The sequence below is a fragment of the Theropithecus gelada genome, chromosome 4 (assembly GCF_003255815.1).
Source record: "Theropithecus gelada isolate Dixy chromosome 4, Tgel_1.0, whole genome shotgun sequence".
NCBI classification, from domain to species: Eukaryota; Metazoa; Chordata; class Mammalia; order Primates; family Cercopithecidae; genus Theropithecus; species Theropithecus gelada.
The window spans coordinates 58,399,431-58,423,140 of record NC_037671.1 but is presented as its reverse complement, the minus strand read 5'-3'; the positions used below and the strand labels follow the sequence as shown (position 1 = coordinate 58,423,140).

At 37.5% G+C, this 23,710-nt stretch overlaps 1 protein-coding gene across 1 annotated transcript in view; it reads left to right on the top strand.

Annotated features, from left to right (window-relative positions):
* The first annotated feature begins 17,089 nt into the window (after nt 1-17,089).
* Nucleotides 17,090-23,710, top strand: part of COL21A1 (collagen type XXI alpha 1 chain) — a 197,584-nt gene continuing 190,963 nt past the window's right edge. Inside the window, exon 1 of the mRNA XM_025384346.1 lies at nt 17,090-17,266. The gene's annotated coding sequence lies outside the window, so the exon portion shown is untranslated. The remainder of the gene's footprint in view (nt 17,267-23,710) is intronic.

The window sequence follows — 23,710 nt, the reverse complement described above, 5'->3', positions numbered from 1 at the left end:
AACTGTGCTTGGGGACCCAGTTTTTTTCCATTTTGGGGCTCACTTATCTCAGTGATTTCTCAAGTTTCTGGGCTCATCTCTATCAAATCAGTGAAAATGCGAAAGCATGGAGGTTTATGCACGAGAAGTTTTTATGCACCAGGAATATTCCATTGACCAGAATCCAGGCAGTGTCCCTAGGAAGAGGAAGAAGCAGGTTTGATGAAGAGCAGGACAGACTGCTGTACACTCTTAGAACAGTGCCTGGTACTTTGTTGACTCTCAATGTGTGTTGACTATTATTATTATCATTTTGAATATCAACTTACAACTTTCATGACACCTTATGTATTTTAAGTAAAGTAAAGCACACAACATATTTTGGTGAATGTCTGCCATATAGAGAATTAAGATTAATCATCTAGACTTCTCTGTGGAAGAGGAGTTGAAGAGGATGCTCATTATCTGCTCATTAAACTAAAGTCAAGTTTAAGTTAACAGGATTTTAAAAATACATATGTATATTCTGCCCTGAGCTGTTTGCTGGGAATAATATGTAGATGTGACTGAGTTAATATGAGCTATTAATAGTTAACTGCACAAAGGAAAGGAATAGTAAAATTATTTTCATTTCTTGAATACAATTTGAGGTAAATAATCTTCATTCAATACATTCTTTAAAGAATAAAGTGATTCTTAAAATAAGATTAGAAGAACACCTTTAATGTCCTTTATTCATCTCCTTCAGACACTGAGAATGAAAATGTTACTAAAGTGGAGAGTTTATCAGTCTATCTGAGATCTATTTGTTCTATCAATCCATCTAAATGAATCTTACCAGAAAAGACATCTACTTAGGTACTTTTCTTTCAAAGAAAAATAGTCATTTTAGCAGAGCTGGAGATTTTGCATTGCATCTAGCAGGAGTCAGTAAACGTTTTCTGTAAAATGCCAAGTAGTAAATATTTTAAGCTTTGTTGCTCATACAGTCTCTGTTTCCATACAGTCTCTGTCACAACTCCCCAACTTTGCTCCTACAGGGTGAAAGCAACTGTAGACAATATGCAGAGAAACCTCAAAAAACAAAAAAACAAAAAAAGATCATGGCTGTGTTCCAATGAAACTTTATTTATAAACACAGGTACCAGCCCAGATTTGGTCCAAAGGCTGTAGTTTGCCAGCTCCTTATCTAGAATGTTCAGTACTTTCTAAAAAGATTATGTTTTCTAATTTTATATTAGATGTTTGTGACATTCATGAAGCTGATTTATCTCCAGACTTTCGAATTTTACTTTTGCTTTGATTTTTGGTGGGAAAAATGAACATGACCTAAGATAACACTGACTAATTCACTGTCTTTTGTCATCAGCATTAATTAAGCTGTAAATCATAATTGGGTTAGCATGTTTTGTTAGATTACAGGCCTATAAAGGCTACTGGTTACCCAGAGTAAAATTGCTTCATTAAAAGCACTGGGACAGAGTCTTTAACAACTGCTGAGGCAAGATTCATGGGCCTTTTAAAGTTAAACTTAATCTTTAATAAACTTTAGTTATGAATATGTATTTACTTAATTTTTCTTCTCATAGATAGATGGAATATAATTTTCTTCTAAAGCTTTTACTCTATAAGACTTCAGGTAGCATCAATCATTTTATTCATTATTTAATATTTTCAAACTATCTAGGAAGATATTTTTTTCCTAAAATGTTTCTGTCAACAAGTAGTGTTAAATTTTCCCCCAAACAAACAAAAAAATCTTTTGAACATGGAAGAAGCACATAGAAAGATCTAACTAAAAGATGGAGGTCTTTTAGTTTATTTTTAATTAGTCTTAATTTTCTAAGTAGCTTGAAGACTTCCACTTCCAGCCACTGTCTTAGCCTTGCCATCTCCTTTCAACTGTCCTGTCCTCCTGCTCAAATAAGCACAGTGAGAAAATCCAAAAGATCTCCATGTAAGCAGGCATCTACTGTGAAGGCAGAGGCAGGTCTGTTGTCCACTGGATAAGATGGTGTGATCTGTCACCAGTGGGAACCATGGGATATAGGTCTTCTTTAAGTAAAGGGATTTTGCTTATGCACTAAGTGTTTTTGAAATAGACTTCAGATTCACTTTGCGGTGGGGATGGGGAGTATCATTATCTGCCCTTGAATCAGACCCTTCTGGTAAGTGGAACAGTAGGAAGGATGGGAAAGAGACAGTTGTCTCCTTAGTTCGCTCTGTTGTTGGCCCTGAGCTGTTACCCGCTGTTTTTTGGACTAACACTGACCAGACTCTAGTGATTCAAGTGTAAAAGGCCTGCAAATTCTGGCTCCTCATGATGAACATGTATGTATATTCCGTTACCTGTTCCACTCCCCATTTAGCATCTGTTCTGGACAATCTACCCCAGAGCTTCTTGTGCCTAGGGTCCCCATCAAGATTTGTGGGACAGTCACTTGACCCATGGCAAACTCACACAGCCTTACTTTTCCAAGGAGCTTGAAGACTTCCACTTCCAGCCCCTGTCTTAGCCTTGCCATCTCCTTTCAACTGTCCTCTCCTTCTGCTCAAATAAGCACAGTGAGAAAATCCAAAAGATCTCCCTGTAAGCAGGCATCTACTGTGAAATGAGATCTTGGTCTCTCCTTCTTGTAGGGACCTCTACTTTCTTATAGTCTTTTTCACATTTGTTTGGGAGAGGCACCTTCTCTTTGCTATTGGTAGAAGAAAGAAAATGCCCTTCATCAAGAACTATGATGACTCCTGAGCAACAGGAAAGTCTCACTCAACACACCACTTCAGTATGTTGGACTTAGTTGATGATGATGGTGAAGGATAGAAGTGAATAGATTAGAAATATTTAGAAGATAACATTTATAGAACTTGGAGTTCAGATGATATGCATTAAATTTAGGGTGTACAGGAGAATGGTATGAAACAGAAGAACATAAGACTAGTATCGGATTGAGGTATATGCATAATAAATTCAGTTTTTAATATGTTAAATTATAGGTAGCTTGTAGGCATTTTGATGGAAATATCACACTGACAACTAGTTAAATGGGTCCCAACTTTAGAGGCCAGGTCCTCAAGTAGACATAAATTTGTGAGTCATTTGAAAAAAACTTCTAGTGAGACAGTATAGGATTAAAGGAGGAGATTGTTTAGGATTGATTTTTGAGTGTCTAGGATTCTGACATTTAATTGTTGGGTGGATAGGAATAAACATCCCAAAATGAATGAGAAAGAGCCACCATAAAAGTAGAAGGAAAGCCAGGGGATAGTATCCAAGGTGGACAAGATGCTTAAGTCTGAGAGAAGTGGTGGGATAAGAGTAGGTTTCTGGAGGGTGATTTGTGGTTATTGCATTTATGTTGCTTCTACTGATGTGTGAAGACATTAACCAAATTGAAATGCAAATAGGAATGGACGTGTTATGAAACCGTTTTCTTGTGGATTTATTTGAAATGTTTATGTTGCTAAATAAACATTTATTCCAGCAATTTGCTTTCCATGTGTGATATAAATAGTTCCAAGGAAACTTCATTCATCATAAAGACATATGATAAATATGTCTTATGTGCTATGTATCATAAGGAAAACATTATAAACAGAGGAATTGTCCTAAAAGGGAACATAATTTCATTGTTTATAGATATTTTCATCTTTTTGTGTTTGTGTGTGTGTCTGTGTTTGTGTATGAGAGTGGTTCTCTTTCTGAAGCTAATATTATCATTTGTTCTTTCTTCTATGATTTTCTTGGGGTGTCTTTTTATGTTGTGTGCAGGATTAATATCAAATATCAGGAAAATGTTTAAATAACCACATGAATTGTATGAAGATTATTATAGCAAGAATGTTAAGCAGCTGTTTTTCATTTCTCTTGATAGAAAACAAGAACACAGCTTCACATTAAGCCATAGAGGTTTGGGTAACAACAAAATAGAACTTTTGCCTAAAACAGAATGAATGATTGTGGGTTCCTAGAATACAGAATGAAACACAGCTTAAGTGAGCTGTGATTTGGGAATATTCTGGGGACATGCGCTTAGCTTCCCTGACTGTGGGCATTGTTTTGAGTGGGACTTTCTTTTGTAATGAACACAGTTTTTGAGTTATTTTCAGCTTAAGTGTCTTGTTCACCTTGAAGACGGCAAGCTTCCAACGATTGATACCAACTTGCGTTTTAAGTCTTATTTCCCACCACACCCTTATTTCCATTATCCATTCACTACTCCATAGAGTATTACAATACTTCCTGTAGTAAAACCACAATCTCCAAATATGGCCTTTGTGTCATTGGGTCAGAGTTTTCTCTAAATCTTTGGAAGATCTAGCTCATATGTTACTTCTGCCATAGACCCTTCCAGAGTATCCTAATAAAATGTAACCTCTCCTTCATATTAATTTCTTTGGCCCTTTATGAAATACCACTGATTTAAAAACTTATTCTTTCATTCACTTATTCATTCATTCATTCAACAAGTATCTATTAAGCATACTATGTGTTAGACTCTGTATTTGTGCTAGGTGCTAGGAATAAAGCAGTTATTGCTTTTGTGGAGTCTGCATTCTTGCAGGAGTGGAGTGGTTGGGATTGTATGGTTTAGGGCTAGTATTTCTGGGTTTGCATCCCATGTCACCTTTTAGCTGTGTAACCTTGTTCAAGATGATATATTTTTATGCATTAGTTTCTTCATCTGAAAACTGGAAATAAATTACAAGAACCTGAACCAAATTATTCTGAATTTGGTTGCTGTAGCACACCAGATCTGTGTCCTCACCTTGCTTTCTAGCTGGAGTAGTCCTTGTAACATCTTCCCTTGGGCATAGAACCGAGCTGCTGCCACTACTGTAGACCTGGGAGCTGCATGGTGGCTGCTTCTTGTATAATTAGAGAGAGGTTGGATTTTTAGACTCATTGCAGTGCGTTTCTACCTCCCCGAATCTCTTGATTTCCTGTAAATTGGTAGCTTGTCACAAAGCTGCAGCCAGCTCTGTATCCTAGTCCCTATCCTAGTATAAAATATGCTAGAATATTTTATATTCTAGTATAACTTTGATGAATAAAATACAATTTTAGATCAGATCTACAGAAGAAAAACAGACCCAAATCTAATTATAATATGTTCCCCTTCTTTCCTGACACATTGTTGTCTTCTTGCCCTCCTGCTTCCTGGGGACTGTCCACTTTCTACAGGGCTAGCATTATGCTTTTGGCCGAGGTTCTGTTTTCTAGGGAGCTCAAACTAAGATACCATGTCATTGGCTTATTGTGAGGATTAAATATAAAGTGCTCAGAACAGTGCCTGTCATGGAGTAGATGCTTACAGTATTTACTAGCTAGCCACTAGTAAATGCTAGCTACTGTTATTGTGGGAATAGTAAATGAGAGTATGGAGGATGGTCTAAGTTGAGAAAAGAAGGATTATTTAAGAATTTCCAAGAAATACTATTTAAGCCCAAAATCTTAAGGTTGGGTAGTATTTTGCAGGTGTAGCATTTAGGGTGGGGCACATTTATGGTGACTATGTCAGGCAAAGGAAACATATTTGAAAGCCTAGGGTTAAGAAAGATCCTAACTTTGAGAAATTGAATGCATTAATAACTAAAATTTCTATCTGTTCTATTCAGTTGTTATTTATATATGAGTTTTGCAGAGACAGTAAGCTTATCAAAGATTCAATTTTCTTTTCCATATTTCCTAATCCTCTTGCAGTTTTGGATAATAAAATGTGGAGAAAGTGACATGTGTCACTTCAGAGCTGAGGCAGGTAAAGTCCACATTCTTCCTCTGCTGCAGTGATCAGAGACCACATCTTCCAGATGAATGGAATACAACATGGTAAAGCTCCCACCACCCAATTCCCCAGGTAGAGCTTCCCGCTGAACCACCTGTGGTGAGAACAAGAAATAATCCCTTGTTGATTTAAGCCCACTGTAATTTGGGGACTGATTTGTTATTGCAGTATTACCTGACTATTTGTCCGTTCAGGATACTATCACAAAAAAAAAAAAACAAAAAAAAACAAAAAACACCTTAGACTGGGCACCTTAAATACAATAAACATTATCTTTTTACAGTGCCAGAGGCTGGGAAATCCATGACCAACGCAGTGCCTGGTGAGGGCTTGCTCTCCGGTCCACAGACGATGCCTTCTTGCTGTATCCTCACAAGGAAGAACAGGTCTCTTGGGACTCTTTTAGGTGGGCACTAATCCCATTCATGAGGGCTCTACCCTTATGACCTAATATCCCCCCAAACACCCTACCTGCTAATACCATAACCATAAAGGTTAAGATTTCAACATGTGAATTTGGGAGGGATACAAACATTCAGCACTGACTTATCCTAACTAATACAATGATTAGTCTTGTAATCTGACTATAATGCTAGCTTCTGGACCAGGACCATGATTCGGGTGAGGCAGGCAAGAGAGGTGCCTAGGGTGCAAATCTGAGGGAGGCGTTCCTTCTCAGGGCTGTGCTAGTGAGTGCCAGAATGACCAAAGCAGAGTGAGGGAGAGGGAGAGGGTGGAGCATGAGATCTGAGAGGTCACGGGTTCAAACACCATTGAAAGATCTTTGGATTTGTAGTAGAATCATAGTCAACTCCTTATTTTCTGTAAAAAGTGAAGACAAAGAAGTGTCAAGAAAACCAAGAACCAGAGGAATTCATTAAGACATTAAAACTTGTCTTTCAAATAAATATATTTATTAGACTTTAATATGTAAGAAAATAATCAAGAAGTTTGTGATTTACTTCTAAGGTTTTTTTTTAAATGTCTAGATATAGCTATAAAAGGTACACACGCACACACACACACACACAGAGTGAATTAAAGCAAATTGTGTTCCAAAATGTGGCTTCTTTTAGTACAAAATTATCTTGCACTTTACTTTCTAAAAAATCCTCCCTGGAGATTCAATGTTTCCTTCCTTTCTCTCTTTCTCTCTTTCCCTCTTTCTTTCTCTCTCTCTCTCTTTCTCTCTTTCTCTCTTTCATTTCTTCCTTCCTTTCTTCTTTCTTTCTTTCTTCCTTCCTTCCTTCCTTCCTTCCTTCCTTCCTTCCTTCCTTCCTTCCTTCCTTCCTTCCTTCCTTCCTTTCTTTCTTTCTCTCTTTCTTTCTTTCTTTCTTTCTTTCTTTCTTTCTTTCTTTCTCTCTCTCTCTCTCTCTTTCTTTCTTTCTTTCTTTCTTTCTCTCTCTCTCTCTCTCTCTCTCTTTCTTTCTCCTTCTTTTCTTTTCTTTTTTTTCCCTTTTCCTTCTTTATTTTTTTGACAGAGTCTTGCTCTGTCACCCAGGCTGGAGTGCAGATGCGTGGTCTGGGCTCACTGCAACTTCCACCTCCTGGGTTCAAGCATTTCTCCTGCTTCAACCTCCCAAGTAGCTGGGATTACAGGTGCACACCACCATGCCTGGCTAATTTTTGTATTTTTTGTAGAGACAAGGTTTCGCCAGGCTGCTCCCGAACTCCTGACCTCAGGTGATCCACGTGTCTCGGCCTCCCAAAGTACTGGGATTACAGGCGTGAGCCTCTGCGCCTGGCCAGATTCCATGTTTTCTGTAATAATATAATAGTACCTCACATCTTTTGTTTAATTATTTTTATCCAAGCCTTTCTTGTGAGTTAAGTCCGTGGTTACAGAGTCATTTAGAGTTGTATCTGGAGGGAAGATAAAAAATAATATAGCTTAATTCTACAATCTAAAGGAATATTCTCCTGTTAAATTGGGCTCATTGTTTGGTTCCAAGTCTCTTTCACTTTTGTTGAGTTTGAAACATGCTGTGTGTGTGGAGGGGACGTAGTGGGTCACACCTACACTCTGGGTTAGAATTCAAAGGTTAATGTGGGAAAGTATGCCATGCTTTCTCTCCTCAATAATGAGACATCTGAAAATGCCCAGAATGACTCCAGTGTATCATATTACGGCACAGAAAGCAAAGGCTGAACTGGCTGTGTGCCATGGTTTCTTTAAGCTCTAGTTATAAAGAGCACATATTTGAGTCTGAAATAATTGGTTTTATGAAAGTAGCAGCAATATTCTATGTCCTTTGCAGATTGACTGTAGCATTTTGCTTTTGGGAAAAATGCATGTTTTTCTAAGAAGCTATTAATTAAATTAAAGTATAATGCATAACTCTCCCAAGTGATAGGACATTTGAAAGATACTGCCAAAAAAGAAACAATGAAATGCATTCAGAGAAGACTATATTGGATGTGCCCAATTCTTAGAAAAATAAATGCAAGAACATCTAATCTCATCACAGTTGGATACATATGTTTTTGCAGACAGAATGTAATTTTCTAAAAATGTCAGTTGTGTGTTCTCACAAATACTGAAAACATATCCTAATATTTGGAAGCAGCCAAGGGAAGCTATGATGCTTTTAATTCAAATTTAAATACATAATTAGTGAGTGAGCACTCAGCAATGATGGGAATGTAGTAGAATGACAGCGCCAGTGGTGTGGAGTCAGAGAGATGAATGGAAGGAAAAGCAACAAATGGAGATGGAGGGAGTGGAAGGCACTCAGTAGTCTAAGTAGAAATGCAAATGGCAGCATTGAAGAAGCAATGGGGGAATGCAGTAAACTCCAGGCCAGGATGGTTCTGTCTCACTGTCTGCGACCACCACAATCCAATGCAGAATGCTTTGAGGGATGCTAGAACTCGTTATTCTATTCTCCCCTTCCCAGATCATTTCTTCTACTGACCAAGTCAGGGTATCTCCAAGAGTTCCTTGAGAACACTGCTTCTCCTGAATGTCTATGTGTTCCTATTAAAACAAAGGGGGGGAGGTGCAAATAAGTTTGGGATACAAGGAATAAAAGTTAAATGGGCATTTTTAGTTTTGGATTTTGCAGAGCCCTTAATATGTTAATAATGAATTGTAAACCTTAGGAGATGAGATATTGTATGCAGCAGCTCTCAAAATAATCCGAATACAGATCTGTTTTTTTTTTTTTTTTCTTGAAATATTTCATAGGACACATGTTTGTGAAACACATTTGAGAAATGCTGGCTTGGATGCCTGAAAATTGCCTATCAGCTAATTATTCAACTGAGTTAAGATATGAAGATTCCAAAGCTTCTTTAAAACCAATATAAAAATATTTCTGGAGGTCCTACAAAGTGAGCCATTATCAGTTAAAAACTTGCCAGCACTGACTCAACAAGTGACAAGTAGCATGTTACCTGTGAGCTAGTAACAGCTCTAGAGATGTGCAAATAGAGCGCATGTGTGTGGGCTATGACTGGTGAGCACTTAAGGTTAGAGGGGCAGAGCAGACAGCATCTTTATCTTGTCTTAAGGCTGTCACCTTATCCCGGGCTTCCCTTGTAATAGAGTACATGTGTGTGGGCTTTGACTGGTGAGCACCTAAGGTTAGAGGGATGCATTTGAGGTCCTCCACTGGATGCAGGTAGAGTGGAGTAGTTGGAGGAGTTTTAGTGCAATTTCAGGGGAGCTTGGCAGTATGCATTTGCTAAGTAGCTGGGCAGAGGCTGAAGGGTACCTCAAAAAAGAGCACAGGGCAGACTCTGACTTTAGGGCTAAAATCTAAGTATTTAATTTTAAGAAGGATATACTCCTGAAAATAAATAATTAGCTACTGCTTAAAAAAATGGTGTTGTTTAAAAGTTATTGCTAAAAATACATTGTGAATGTTGTCAAGAATTTCAGAAAGTCCAAAATTTCTGAGTAATGTTTAAAGAATGAGAAAGAAATGAATATTTTTTGTCAAAAAGGCACCCCTTAAGAATATCATTTTTATCACAAAATAAGAGGTACTTATTGTAAAAAACTTCAAGAATATGAAACATAAAGAATAAAAGAAAAATTACCCATATTATCCATAATCTCAATCCATAAATACCTGTGTATTATTTTCTAGTTTTCCTCTCTCTCATTGTATAATTTCTGACTGATGAAATAATAAACATAAATTTTAATGATAACACTATAATTTAATGCAGGGGTTGACAAATCTGACCTGCCACCTGTTTTTGTAAAGCCCATAAGCTAAAAATGGTTTTTACATTTTTAAATTGTTGAAAAAAATTAAATACATATTTTATGATATTTGAAAATTACATGAATTTAAATTTCACTGTTCATTAATAAAGTTTTATTGGAATATGGTGATATCCACTTATTTACTATTTTCTGTGGCTGCTTTCACAGCACATTGATAGAGTAGTGATTGTAAAATTGACAGCATAGCCTACAATATTTATTATTTGGGTCTTTACAGAAAATGGTTGCCAACCCCTGATTTAACCTATCCACAATCTGGGTGCTTCTGGGTTTCTTTCTTCATTTTTTCTTGCCCATTATAAAGAATGTATTAATATCATATTTGTGTGTTAATATAGTTATATCTTGTATACAAATATTTACCTACTTTTCTGATTGTTCTATGGGATATTTTCCTAAAAACAGAATTGCTTTGTTAAAGGGTATGAATATTTTAAGGCTCCTGCTGCATAATGCCAAATTTATTTCCAAAAAGCTCAAACTAAGTTATACTCTCACTAGAACCATATGAGAGCTACAAACATTTTCCTTTGGCAAAATCAGCTCCATAGTACCCTGCCTTAAACTATGTTAAGTTCAATAATAAAACAAAGTGTTAATCATGTCCAAACTTGCTAGTAGGGGGAATTTTCTGGGGAATAAGATTCACATGCTTTATGATTTTTATCTCTTTTTTCAACACAGCCCTACATTTATTCAGCTTCTGCTTTTGACATATCGTGTTGTGAGATCTCATAGAACTTGCTTACTCCCCAGACATTGTAAATCAGTGTTTAATGGAGAAATCTTTCTTTATATTATGGAAAATATAAGATTCATCAGAGTCTGTATCTGATTTTGTATAAATTTAAATTTAGAGCTCCTCTGTGCAATGACATGAATTTACTTATATTTTGAATGATTGATTATGGACAAATTCTAACTGAACCTGCCCATGCTCATTTCTCCTTTAACTGATAAATTTGTTGGCCTCTTGAACAATGAAGCATTGTTCAACTAACATTGAACATGTTAGTTTCACTTACATGTGGGACTGAGAAGAGTATAGCAGTGACCATGAAAGGGGCCTCATAACCCCCCTTTTTAAAAAAAATATTATTTGGCCAGAGAAGTGAGAGAACAGATAATTAGGCTTCAAAATCTTCAGTCTATATTTTACCCTTTTTAATGTGAGCTATATTGTATAGAGTACAGCTTTGACTCGCTTCTTTTTGGAAGCTTTACTTTCGATACTGCACGTAAGTTATGCTGATTTTGAGTATTTGCTTATCAAGTTTTCAACAATCTAATTTGATGCAAATTCAATTTTTTTCCATCCATGGGGAACTTTTTTAAAAAGTAAGAAACTGTCACAAAACAAATTTTCACCTAGAATGAAAATGCTGGAATTAAGATACATTCTATTAGGATTTGAAAGGAAAACACAGTGTTGTTTATGAGATGAGTATTTTTCATCTCTGTTCACAACCTTATATCCACCAGAAATAAAGGTGTCACATCAGAAGCCCTATAAGATCATCTTCAGATTAAGTTTTCCAGGTTTGTAAAGAACACAGTGAGAGCAGCTGGAGCTGAGAAGTGTTATGAGACCATTGAATTGACTTTAGTAATTTTAGCCTGGTCTTTAACCTCGTTGTCATCTAAGAGAACCTTATTTCTTTGTTCAGCAACTATTTGATGGTCTAAAGTCTCAACTAAAACTGTTCAAAAGCTTCTTAACTTCTCCTTAGGAAAACATCAGAATAATTCATAGGGAGACTCTGGAAGTATCCTCTTACATCCTTAGACTTCAGCAATCACTGAGAACCTTGGGTGAGGGCCTTTCTTCCAGCGAAGTCAAGCAGACCTCCTAGAATTGTTGCGGTTCAAGTTTAGAAGAACCCTATGGAGCCCATCCTGTGCCGTCCCCTCCTCTCAGACAGCAGCTGTGGTGAGAAGCAGGGATGGGTTCCTTTTGGACCTTACCAGGTACATTGTGGCTTTCTTGAATTCAGCCCCCAAAAGCTTATCAGACATGAGCTTTTAGAAGCATTGAGGGTGAAGCCATGTCTTCCAGATATACAGGATCCAGAAGATGACTCTGCCACAGCAGAGGGACTGCTCTGTTTTAATAACTTGGCATCCTTGTAAATACGATGCACAGAGAGCCAAGGCATTCATGCCCACCCATTGCTGCTAATAAGGCTTCCTAAGTATGCTTGTAGCCAGAGAAATCGTTGGCAGAGCAGGAAGGAGATATTTCCCTCTCTGTTCCTTACAACAGGATGTAATGCAGGCAGGTGGCCTAATTTCTGAAGACAAGTTCTAGACATAACATCTGATAAAAAAGGCATTCATATAATTAAGAAAAGACTCGCTTCACAGTGCTCTATGCAATTAGACTGAGGCAAAATCCATACAAACACTAAACACACACACTCACACACACACACACCCTCTTAACAACAATGATCACTCTATAAGGTTAGGAAAAAAAGATTTTATACCCAGAATTGAAAAAGAAAGGTATGAATTTAGAAGACCATTTATTCAATTACCTATGGCTTATAGAACACGAGAAATAAAAAATGCAGCTTGTAATGTATGATTATGATTATGACTTGACCGACCCCATAGCAATTAGAGCTGGAAAGAGCCATAGACATCATTTCATCCATCATCCTAATTTTTCATATGACATATAATGAAATATCTCTTAAATCTAATCAAAGTGACCTGTATAGTAGAGTATTTGAAATTAAACAGAACTGAAATTTAAGGGAATGAGTGCTGAGTCATTTACCTGAAGAAAATAATGTGAGTTGGATCATAAATGGCTTATCATGACAGAAAAAAAATCTAGGGATAATTTTTTTATTATACTTTAAGTTCTAGGGTACATGTGCACAACGTGCAGGTTTGTTACATGTGTATACTTGTGCCGTGTTGGTGTGCTGCTCCCATCAACTCGTCAGCACCCATCAACTCGTCACTTACATCAGGTAAAAATCTAGGGATAATTAATGAGAATTTGTGAAACTAAATAGCACAGGATTCTTTTTCTTTTCTAAAGCAAGCAGCATACTGTGGGATGTCTTCTTTAAGTAGTCTTCACTGATTTTCTGCATGAAAAATTAGCTGGAGACCTTTGCAGCACTTGAAGAAATCGAGGACTGCTAAGAGAATGGCTGGAGTAATAAAAATAAGAAAAGTTAAGGAGGCCTTAACTTTTCTAAGGCCTTTAAGAAAAGTTAAGGAGCTGGGATATTTATAGCTTTTAGAAAAACACACCAAATAACTTCAGTATTCTCAAATATTTCCCATTTTTTTACACGTGCTCATACACATCCAACCAAGGGAGCTTTATAAATAATTATTTTGATATATACTCATAAGTTAACTTCAAAATTAATAGAAATTTAATTCTGTTGTTGATCCCAGCCTGTTACTAACCATGTCTGTAAAGAATTCAAGTGTTTATAGAATCCTTATTGATAAACCTCTATTTTCAAGGTTTAACCATAATTCAAGGGGAAACCAGTACTTACTTTGTGCTTTCACTTTAGATACATTTCAATCAAAATAAATTAACTAACAAATAATGTATCTTCCCTCTGCTTTGAGGATGCTTGTATATAAACAATTTCAACACAGAGGCCAACCACCTCTTGTCCTCCCTCTTCACTGGGTTACCACAAAGAATCATCTCTTGAAGAGTTTCTGTAAGAAGAGGCCTAATAGGAAATCATCTCTATAGCTAGTTAGAAATAAAGTAGTTTCTTATTTTTACTTATGGTTTAATGTGAGGAAAGTTGAATTGGACTTTCAGCCCTAAGATAAAAATATAAGAAATGTGAGCTAAACCCTAGAAAATATGATTTCACTCAATGTTCTCTTGGCCAGAAGATTTTGGGACTCTGAAATTGAGGATGATAAAGTAGAAGAATTATCTCCAAGTAGTCTGTGACTACACTTCAGTGTATATTTGTGATTTTTTTTCATCTTTACCTGTCAATTTGGGGTGTTATATCTGGATCTAAGAACATGCCTTCAGAAGTAAGACTTGCAGGTTACTCAACCAAATTAGAATCAGTCAAATTTCCTTGGGGTTTTGGACTTTTAAGAGAACTTATTAAAATAGTTATTATTTTTGCCAAGCTCTTTAAGCATTTTTAAGCATTGATATTTAACATTTAAAGCAAAATGTCTGAGCAGAATTTAAGATACAAAAGGATTTTATATGGACCTTCTGTTTTCTTAAGAGTCTTTCAGTATCTGAATTGGGTTTGGGTGTTCAGTTTAGAGTTCTTCTGGTTGAGAGCAACAGAGACTCAATTCAAATGAGCTTAAACAGAAAAGGCTCACTAGGAAAAAATATAGAAGTAGGCCTAGTTTCAGTAATGGCTGGATGTAGCTACTCTAATGATGTCAGTAGCTTGTTTTTTGTCTTTCTTGAGTTCTACTTTTCTCTGTGTTGGCTTCATTCTGAGTCAGTGTCTCTCCTAGGAAGATCTAGGCTTACATGGTACTTGGAGTTCACAATATAAGAAAACAACTAACTCTCTTTCCTTCCAAAGTCCTGGAGAGACCTCTAACTGGCCCCATTGGTTCAAAGTTTCATGTGTAAACCAGTGCATGTGGATACTGGCAGGTTGAATGTCCCAGTGATGTTATCATATGAACCCAAACCAAGGACTACTACAATCACTCCTGTAAAATCATGGGCCTCTGGGCTGTGATGTTTCTAGAAACAGCAGCCCAAGGTCTATAGTTCAGCAGTGAGCATTTGAAATATTTCCCAGTTATTTTCAGGGTAGGGCTATGAATTCATGACCTGTGCAGCACTTAAAGAAATATCAGAGGTTGCTAAGAGAATAATTGTTGTAATAAACATATCACTTTTAAGAGAAGTCTGGAAACTGGGATTGTTATATTTTCTTAGAATACATAGGTCATAACCTCTTAGATAGAATACAGTTATTGTGTATTAGGCTTTTTGATTTAATGTGCTTATTCTAATGGATGTGCTTATTCTGAACATTTTATATTGACGGAATCATACAGTAAGTGTTTCTTTTTTGTGTGTGTGTGACTGGCTTCTTTAGTTAACATGCTTAGGTTCAACTATGCTTTAGCATGTAGCGTTTCATTCCTTTTTATGGCAGAATAATATTCCATTGTAGGGATATAACACACTTTTCTTATCCATTCATCTGCTGATAGACATTTCGGTTGTTACCACCTTTGGCTTTATGAGTAACTTTCCTATGAATATTCATATACAAGTGTTGATGTGGATATACATTTTTGATTTTCTTGGCTATCTACTGAAGAATAAATTTGTCAGGTCATATGTTAACTCTACATTGAACATTTTAGAGAATGGCAAACTGTTTTCCAAAGTGGCTGAATCATTTTTACAAGCCCACTAGGAATACATGGGTGTTCCAATTTCTCCACATCCTCCCTAACACTTATTGTTTGTCTTTCTTATTTTAGCCATCCTAGTGGTATAAAGTGTATCTGCTTGTGGTTTTAATTTTCATTTCCCCAGTGGCTAATTATGTTTAGCATTCATTCATGTTCTTATTGGCCATAGTAGATCTTCTTTGGAGAAACGTCTGAATATTTTGTGCATTTTTAAATTGTCTTTTTACTCTTGAGTTGTAAGATTTTTATATATCTGGCCACAAGAATCTAATTGTATATATGGCATGCAAATATTTTCTTAGTCTGTGGGCTGTTTACTTTCTAGATAGTGTGGTTTGAAGCACAACGTTTTAAATTTTGATGAAGTCTAACTTTTTCTTGAATTGCTTCTGCTTTTGGTGTCATATCTAATAAGATGTTACCAAATCCAAAGCAATGTTCTCCTATCATATTTTCGTAACAGTAGAATCCAACATGAATGAATAAGGAAATTCAGGAAATGATAATTCAAAGATGTTTCTATCACACCTGAATTAAGTGAGATTTAGTTATTGAAGAAGGCATTTCTTTGTGAACCTATTCCCACGGGGAGAAATTAATTCACACATTCATTTAGCCAATATTTATTGAGCACCTTGTGTATTCCAGGTATTGTTCTAGGCTCAGGCAACACAGCTGGGAACAAGACCAATTTCCTGCCCTCATAGAGCATACCTTGAGTTGGATAGGAAACACACAAGCAACAAACGTATACAAAAATTCAGATAGCAATAAGTGATCTGTTGAAACCAAAGTGGGGCTGGGCATTCCATTTGGATGGGATGTACAGGAAGGACTCACTCAAAGTGTCATTTGAGTGGAGAACTTGATGAACAGAAGCAGGCAACTATGATAAGGTCTGGGACAAAGTTTTGGAGGCAGAAGAAATGCCTAGTGAGATGAGAACACACTGGTGTGTATAAGAAAGGGCAAACAGGTCTTGTTTGTGTTGAGGTAGGAGGGGTGGGGGTGGAGAAGAAGAGTGACAGGTAATAGGGAAAGCACATGAGTGTTAAAGAACTTTCTGGCTGCTCTGTGAAGAATGGACTCAAAGGGGCAGAGCAGACAGCATCTATATCTTGTCATAAGGCTGTCACCTTATTCCGAGGCTTCCCTTGTAATTGCTAAGTCCTCAAAGGTCACTGCCCACTTGACCATTTGAAAGTGAACTTCCCTCAGGTTTTGGAGCAGCTATTACTTTTGATTAAAAGCAAGGAACATCAGTCCGCTGCAAACGGACCTTGATGCCCCAGAGGGGAGTTCTCCTTGGGCGAGGGAGGCAGGCCTCCTTCGATCAGAGCAGGCGATGCTCTGGTTTTGCCCAAGTGTTTGCCTCCTTTGGTGCTTGCCCTTTCAACGAGTTGCCTTTCCTGCTTTCCTGGCAGTCCCTTATTCTGCCTCTCTCCTCGCGCTTCCCTAGTCCTCCTCCACCCTCGTTTTCAATCCTCAATCGTGCATTTTCTGATGCTAGCAGGATTTGAACTGAGTGTTTCCACCAGGGCGACACTAACAGTTCGCCCTTCAAGATCCAGATCCAAAATCCACCCTCTGGTCCTCGGCCAAGGAAAGGGGGCGGGTAGGGACCGCGAACCTTATCTCCCGGGCTCCGCCTCCCGGGGGCTGAGAGCGAGTTTCTGAGCCTCTGCGCTCTGCACTGGCCGCTGCAGGGAGAACGGACTCCGGGCGGAGGGCTGCCAATCCGTTTCAGCTCAGGTCTTGCTCGGGTTGGGCTTGCCACTGCCTGAAACATACCTGTCCCCCTGGTGCAACGCTCAGCTGGCAGCGACGGCAACCCCGAGCCTGGATACCGCGCCAGGTAAGGAGACACCTCCTACTCCCCTCTCGCTGCCAGAATGACATCTCGGGGGGCCTCAGGGCTGGCCCTCCAGTGGCTGCAATTTGGCATTTTGGGTTTCCGGGGGTGCCGTCTTCTCCCTGCGCCAAAGCAGTTGGTGAACCGTCCGGTGAATTCCGCGCCCAGGCTGGAGGCTGAGAAGTCAGGATTTGTCTTGCAAAGTTACTTCATGTTAATGAATCTTGGGAGGTTCTCTGGGTGCAGATTCCTGCCTTGGAGTGTTTGGCCTCTGAGTACGATAACGTGCGTTGATTTACTCCCCTGAGCTCAACCCCACCCTCTGCTTTTAGCTTCTTGGAAGGGTCTCCAGCATCCGTCCACACGTGGCGCTGAGCGCGCAGAGCTGTGGGTCTGGGGCTGTGTTGGGTGGACCAGCGGTTCCTTACGGTTGCTGCATTATGGACTTATTCCGGGACCTTTAAAAAAAATCGATGCTTGAGCAGCAACCCAGACCAATTACTCAGAATCTCTGGGGGTGGGACTTTGAGCATTAACATATTTTAAACTTTTCTCAGGTGATTCCAACGTGCAGTTGACTATAGAAAGCAGTGAACTACGGCAGTGATTCGCTGTGTGGCATCTGGCCAGCAGCCGCAAGCACCTGGTAACTTTGAGAAATACAAACAAAATCTAGGGCTCTAGCTCCGCCCTAGACCCACTGAACTTAAAACCTGAGGTTGGGGCCCAGAAACCTGTGTTTTAATGAGCCCTCCAGGTGACGCTAGTGCTTGCTGAAGTTTGAAAACTGTTGGGTTGGATCTTATTTAATCAGGGAAGACACCTGCAAATTTCCCTCCACCAAGGGAGGAGGCAACAGACCACTTTTCAGAAAAACTGTAGTTATTTATTAGTAGAGTTTTGCCCATATTTTTTTAAAAAGCATACTGGGCACTTTAAAAGATCTTATAAAGGGGAGACTTAACCATCACCGAATAATTTTTAAGCAGTAGAATTTGAATACTTGCTTTAGGAGAGAATAGGAATTTTTCCTTTTCTAAAAGTTGAAATGAAGCCAAGGAAGAAATATACATGAGTCTTCCAGCTGTAATAACAGGAATCTTTGACCCCTGATGAGATGTTCCTGGATCATCACTGTCATCAGTGCAGGTTACAGAACTCATATGCAGTATTTTTTCTTTTCCTAAAGCAGTTGAGGGTTTAAGGGATTCATGCCAATTCTCTTTAGTCAAAGGGAATTCAGTGTTGCAGGCCTCTGGATTATTGAAGTGGACCATTTTTTTCTTCTTTTTATAGATATCTGAGATTTCAAAATTTTGGCTAAAATAGTTCCAGCTGTTTCTAAGCCATTAGTACAAAAATAGAATGACTTTGCAAATGGGCTTAAATGGATTAGAAATCTGACATTGGATAAGAAAATCTGGAATAGGCATGACTCCAATCCCAGCACATGTGTGCTGCAATGAACACAGTGCTAACTCTACCAAGATTTTCTGTACAGAGAACATTTATTTTCCAAACTGCTTTTTTTCTGTGCCAATTTGTGACTGAGGTATATAGACTTGTTAAGGGTTAGGTACTAAGCTTGCATTTAAAGAATTGGGGGAAATTTAGATAGTGCTTAGGAACAGGAACTTTGGTCTGAGGCAGACCTGGGTTCAAGACCTGCTCTTCTGCTTCTCTGTGCTCTTGGATAGTTGCATAGCTTCTCCGAGCCTCACTTTCCTCATCTGTGAAATGTGGGGCATACTAGTACACTTACCTCATAATTCACATTGTTGTCAGAGTTAAATGAAATAATGCTTCCAAAGTGCCTAGCATAGTAAGTTAAGTATTTGTTAGCTTAAAATACAAACTCATGTATACATACCATAAACCACATAATCCTCAAACACCTTAAAATAATATCTGTGTTGATACATGATTAGATTTTGTATTTAAATACCAACTGCACCCTTAGAAGGTGGCTATATGGACATCCTCAGATTATCCTTATAATTTTATTACATACTTTATGGAACTTTCTGGAAAAAAGTTTTAGATTAGCTTTAAATCAATAGCCTAGTTTTTCTTTAGTCACTGCGGTGAAGGATTTCACCTTCTGGTAGCCTTTATAATGTATTAACATTCATATTTAAATAGCCATAAAATCTGGTTCTTCAGAATACTTTTCTTTATAAAAGGAAATCCAAATAATGAGAGAGCATCTAAAAGTGGCATGGTGTAGTCTTCAGGAGAGCTAGTTTAGAAGTACTATCTGGTGTTTCATAGGTTCTTAACAAGAGAATAAAGGAAACCCTATCCAGTTACATCATGGTTTGTTCAAGAAAATATAAGAGAAAGCAAAATGAGGACGCAGAGCATGGACAAGCCTAAACTGGCAAAAGGGGTAGGTGAGGTAATGAGTCCTTTTCTTTCTTAGCTGCAATAATTTCAAAATGCTTCAAGTCACACACGCATACAATCAATTCCTTTCACATTATTTGATTGGAACTGATCTCTATTATCCTCTTAGGACCAAGTAGATCTAGTGAAAAATATTTATGGTATTAATGCCAAAAAAGATGCCAAATTATTCCGTACTTTGAGATTAATTTCCATTCTCTTTTATTTTAGTGATAAGTTGAATAGTGTATTACTGAGAATGCCTTTTATGACTCATCTGGCATCTTTAAATGCAGGAGGTTGTAACCTGCCTATTACCAATCTTATATGACTTCTATAAGACTAAACATAAAGCAAGTTCCAGCATCTAAGCACGTAAGTCCTCCAGGAAATCAGATCTTCATTAGAATACTTTAAAAATTATAATTTAATGTTATTAAAATGATTAGTATTAGAATTTAATGTTATTAAACTAAATGTAATTACAATTTATAATAACTAGGGTTTTCTATTTGACTTACTGTGCAAAGAGGAGTAGCTGTGGGGATGAAAAAGGTCAGAGGCACACCTCTTGATGGGAAAAATGGAGATATATGGGAGCAAATTCAGACTCTCAGTAATCAAATGATGTGTTCTGGATAACTTAACTGAAAAGCTAAGAGAGTCTATGATGTTGCAATTCAGAGTGACAGATGTGGCAGCACTGCTTGCAGTGAATGGCCAACTAGGAATGATCAATATCGCAATGCCCCACAGTGACTTTATGATTCTCCTCTCATAGGCGTAGGGTCCAGAGCAGATATGATCATAAAGAAGTTGTGCTTGGTTTACATAACCTGGCTCACTTAGAAATATTTTGATGAGGGTTACCTGGCATTCATTTAGGTTCATTTTCAGGGCCCTCTTTGTTCCATAGTGGATGGTTCTACTATTAAGGTCAATCTTGAAACTGTTATGAGTAAAACCTATCACAGGAAATGGATATGTGTTTTTATTTTGTATTTATTATCGTTGGATTATATTTCTCAGCATACAATGGTAATTCTTTAGTTTGCTTCATTACTATTCTTGTGAGAAACAAAGTTGAAACGTTTATTTCTGGTAAGTGGTCCAGTCTCATAGGAAGAAAATGAACCATGAGACCAAATTCCTCAACTTTCTGCATAGACTCTTGGTTAAAGACAATGTGCTCTGCAGCCAGACTGCCTAGCCCTGAATCCTGACCTCATTATTGTCTAGTTGTTTGAACTTGGACAAGTTACATAATCACTTTTTGCTTCTGTTTCCTCGTTGGTAAAATTGGGGTAGTAGAGCCTACCTCAGTAGGGCTGTTGTGAGGAGTAAATGAGTTAACATATGTAAAGTTCTTAAAACTGCGTGGTTCATAGTAAGTGCTATTATTTTACTTTGGGCCTTAATGAATGCTTTAAGCTGAGCTCTCTCTTCTGTTTTCACCTCTGAAAGTGAGATCCTAAAAGGAAATAGTAATTTGGGTTATTAATGTGGTGTTCATTTTATGATTTTTCTGTTTTATTTAGTGGGATAATTTGTCTCAGAATAAGTGAAGTACTTAAAGTTTCTCAGAAAATAATATATAAAGAACAACATTTTTATAAGGTCCCAGTTGATACTGCTGTGGCTGGCCAGAGACCACACCTAGGGAATCACTGCTTTAACCCACTGGTTCCCAAACTTGACTGGACATTTGAATCACCTGAGAACAGTTTTTTAGACGTGTTCTGTGTTAGAATGTTTGAAATTTATTGTGAAAAGAGTAAAGTAATCATGTCATTTATAAAGAGAGTCCCTGGAACTTATCTACACACTAACTATTTCCATAGGATTCTCATGTACTCATAGAATTTTTAGAATGGTTAGGGATGTTAGAATTTGCTTAATATAAATGAGGGAACAGGTTTGGATATGTCACTCTCAGGGCTCATGAAGAGTTAGTGATGGCACTGGATAACAATTCATATTTTTTGTATTCTACTTAGTACATTTTTCATTCAACTGTCTTGCATACTGAAAAATCAGATAATGTTGACCAAGAGGTACATAATCCAGCTTACAGAATACCATTGGAATACTGTAGTTATACCTGTTCCACTTATCCCAGTTAAATTTCAGGGACATTTACTTAAAATATTTCTTTAATTAAAGAGCATTGAAAGCAATATGTTTACAATGCTAAGAAAATAAATCTGAAGTTACCAGTTGTGAAAAGGATAATTTTTTCACCTGTGCCACTTCAAATAATTCAATATAATTTTTTCTCCATGTTTTTTTCTTGGGCATTTTGGTTTTTACCCATGAAATACTCAGAGAGATCTTTGAAAATTTCGGGAAACATTGACAGTTTTCTGAAGTCTAAGCTTAGTGACCTTCTGGGAATCCTGCCAGATGCTTGTGTTTGATTCAGTGCTTAGTTTTTGTTTGGACTTGTCTTGTTTTCATCTAGGTCAATTTAGCCATGATTACAGTGTTATGCTACCCCTTAACTGTTTGTTTGTATACTCACTGGTGTCAAGAAGAAAAGACTAAGGACCAAGAAAAAAGTTTTTTTTTTTTTTAAATTCAAAGTAAAATGTTCTAGTGAAGTTTGAGCTTTTTAGAAAGTTCTTTTAAAAAGATTCTTTGGAATTTTAGTGTTTTACATTAATTATGTGATGGTTAAATAAAAGCACTCAAAACTTATGTATTATATTTTTATGAGAACCTTTAAATTCATAGGTGATTCAATGGTAACAACTTATTAAAATACTAAATTAATATACTTTAACATTTTTAGACCTTGTTGTATATGTATTTTGCAACTTTATTAGGAAGAGAGAGTTTGGTTCCACTTATAGGGTGTGTCTAGGCACGTGTTTTCCAGTAGTATTCGGAAGATGGAATATTAAAGATAAAACATGGAGGAACATTCCTTGTTAATGTTCAGCCATTCATCACATAGCTATTAAGTGTCTACCAAGTGCTTGGCTATCTTAGGTAAAGAGGATTCAGACAAAAAGTTGCTAAGGTCTGTTTTAGATAGTCTGTTAATAGCCAATCTGCCGTTTCTTTTTTAAAAATGAAAAACTCCCTTTAATTTATTATTAAAAAATAATATTTTGTAAATACCTTGAACCATGTAGAAGGCAAAAATGCTTCTAAATTAAATTTAAAAACCTCAACAAGCATAGCGTGATGTATCACGGGATTTCTTAAACCATTTTTGATTGTCGTTTGACATAATGTTTATTAATCTTTAGAAAGTGTTCAATGTGGTTTGCAGTAATGTCTTGGCAACAAGTGGAGAGATTATCCCAGAGAGAAGCATTGTGGAGAAGGTAAATACCCAGGGTGCTGAGAATCAGGCTGCTCTCCACTGTTTCCCTATTGATCATCACCTGTTCTCTTTGGCAGCTTACCTTTGGATCATTTTACAGCTCCTTTACTTTTTTCTCCCTGTTCAGGTTCCTTGTTAGCTAGCAACACTGGGCTAAGTTTTGAAATGACATAAAGAGAAATATCAACTGGGGAAGAGGGATGATATGTGTTTTAGTGAGCCCAGGCTGCTAAAATGAAATTCCATATAGCAGGTGGCTTAAACAACAGAAATTTATTTCTCATGTTTCTGGAGGCTAGGGAGTCGAAGATTAAGGTGCTGGTCAATTTGGCTTTTGAAAGGCCTCTATTTCTGGCTTACAGAGAGTGATCTTTTTGTTCTTTTCTCATGATGAAGAGAAGGAAAACAAACTCTCTGTCTATTTATAAGGGCCTACCCATCCTGAGGGCACCACTCTTGTGATCTAATTACCTCCCAAAGGCCTGGTCTTCAAATATCACCACGTTGGGAGTTGAGGCTTCCACACATGAGTTTTGGGAGAGCAGCTTTCGGTTCATAGCAACATGATAATTGTTTTAACCAGAGTGGTATAGGAATGGGCAGAGTTCCTACTTGGGTGCCTATGGAATGAGGAGGGAGCAGGGTTGAAAGGGGAAAGTAAGATGCAGAGCTCTTAATGGAAGCAGAGGCACATGGAACTTAATTCAAACTCTTGTATTTTTGTAACGACA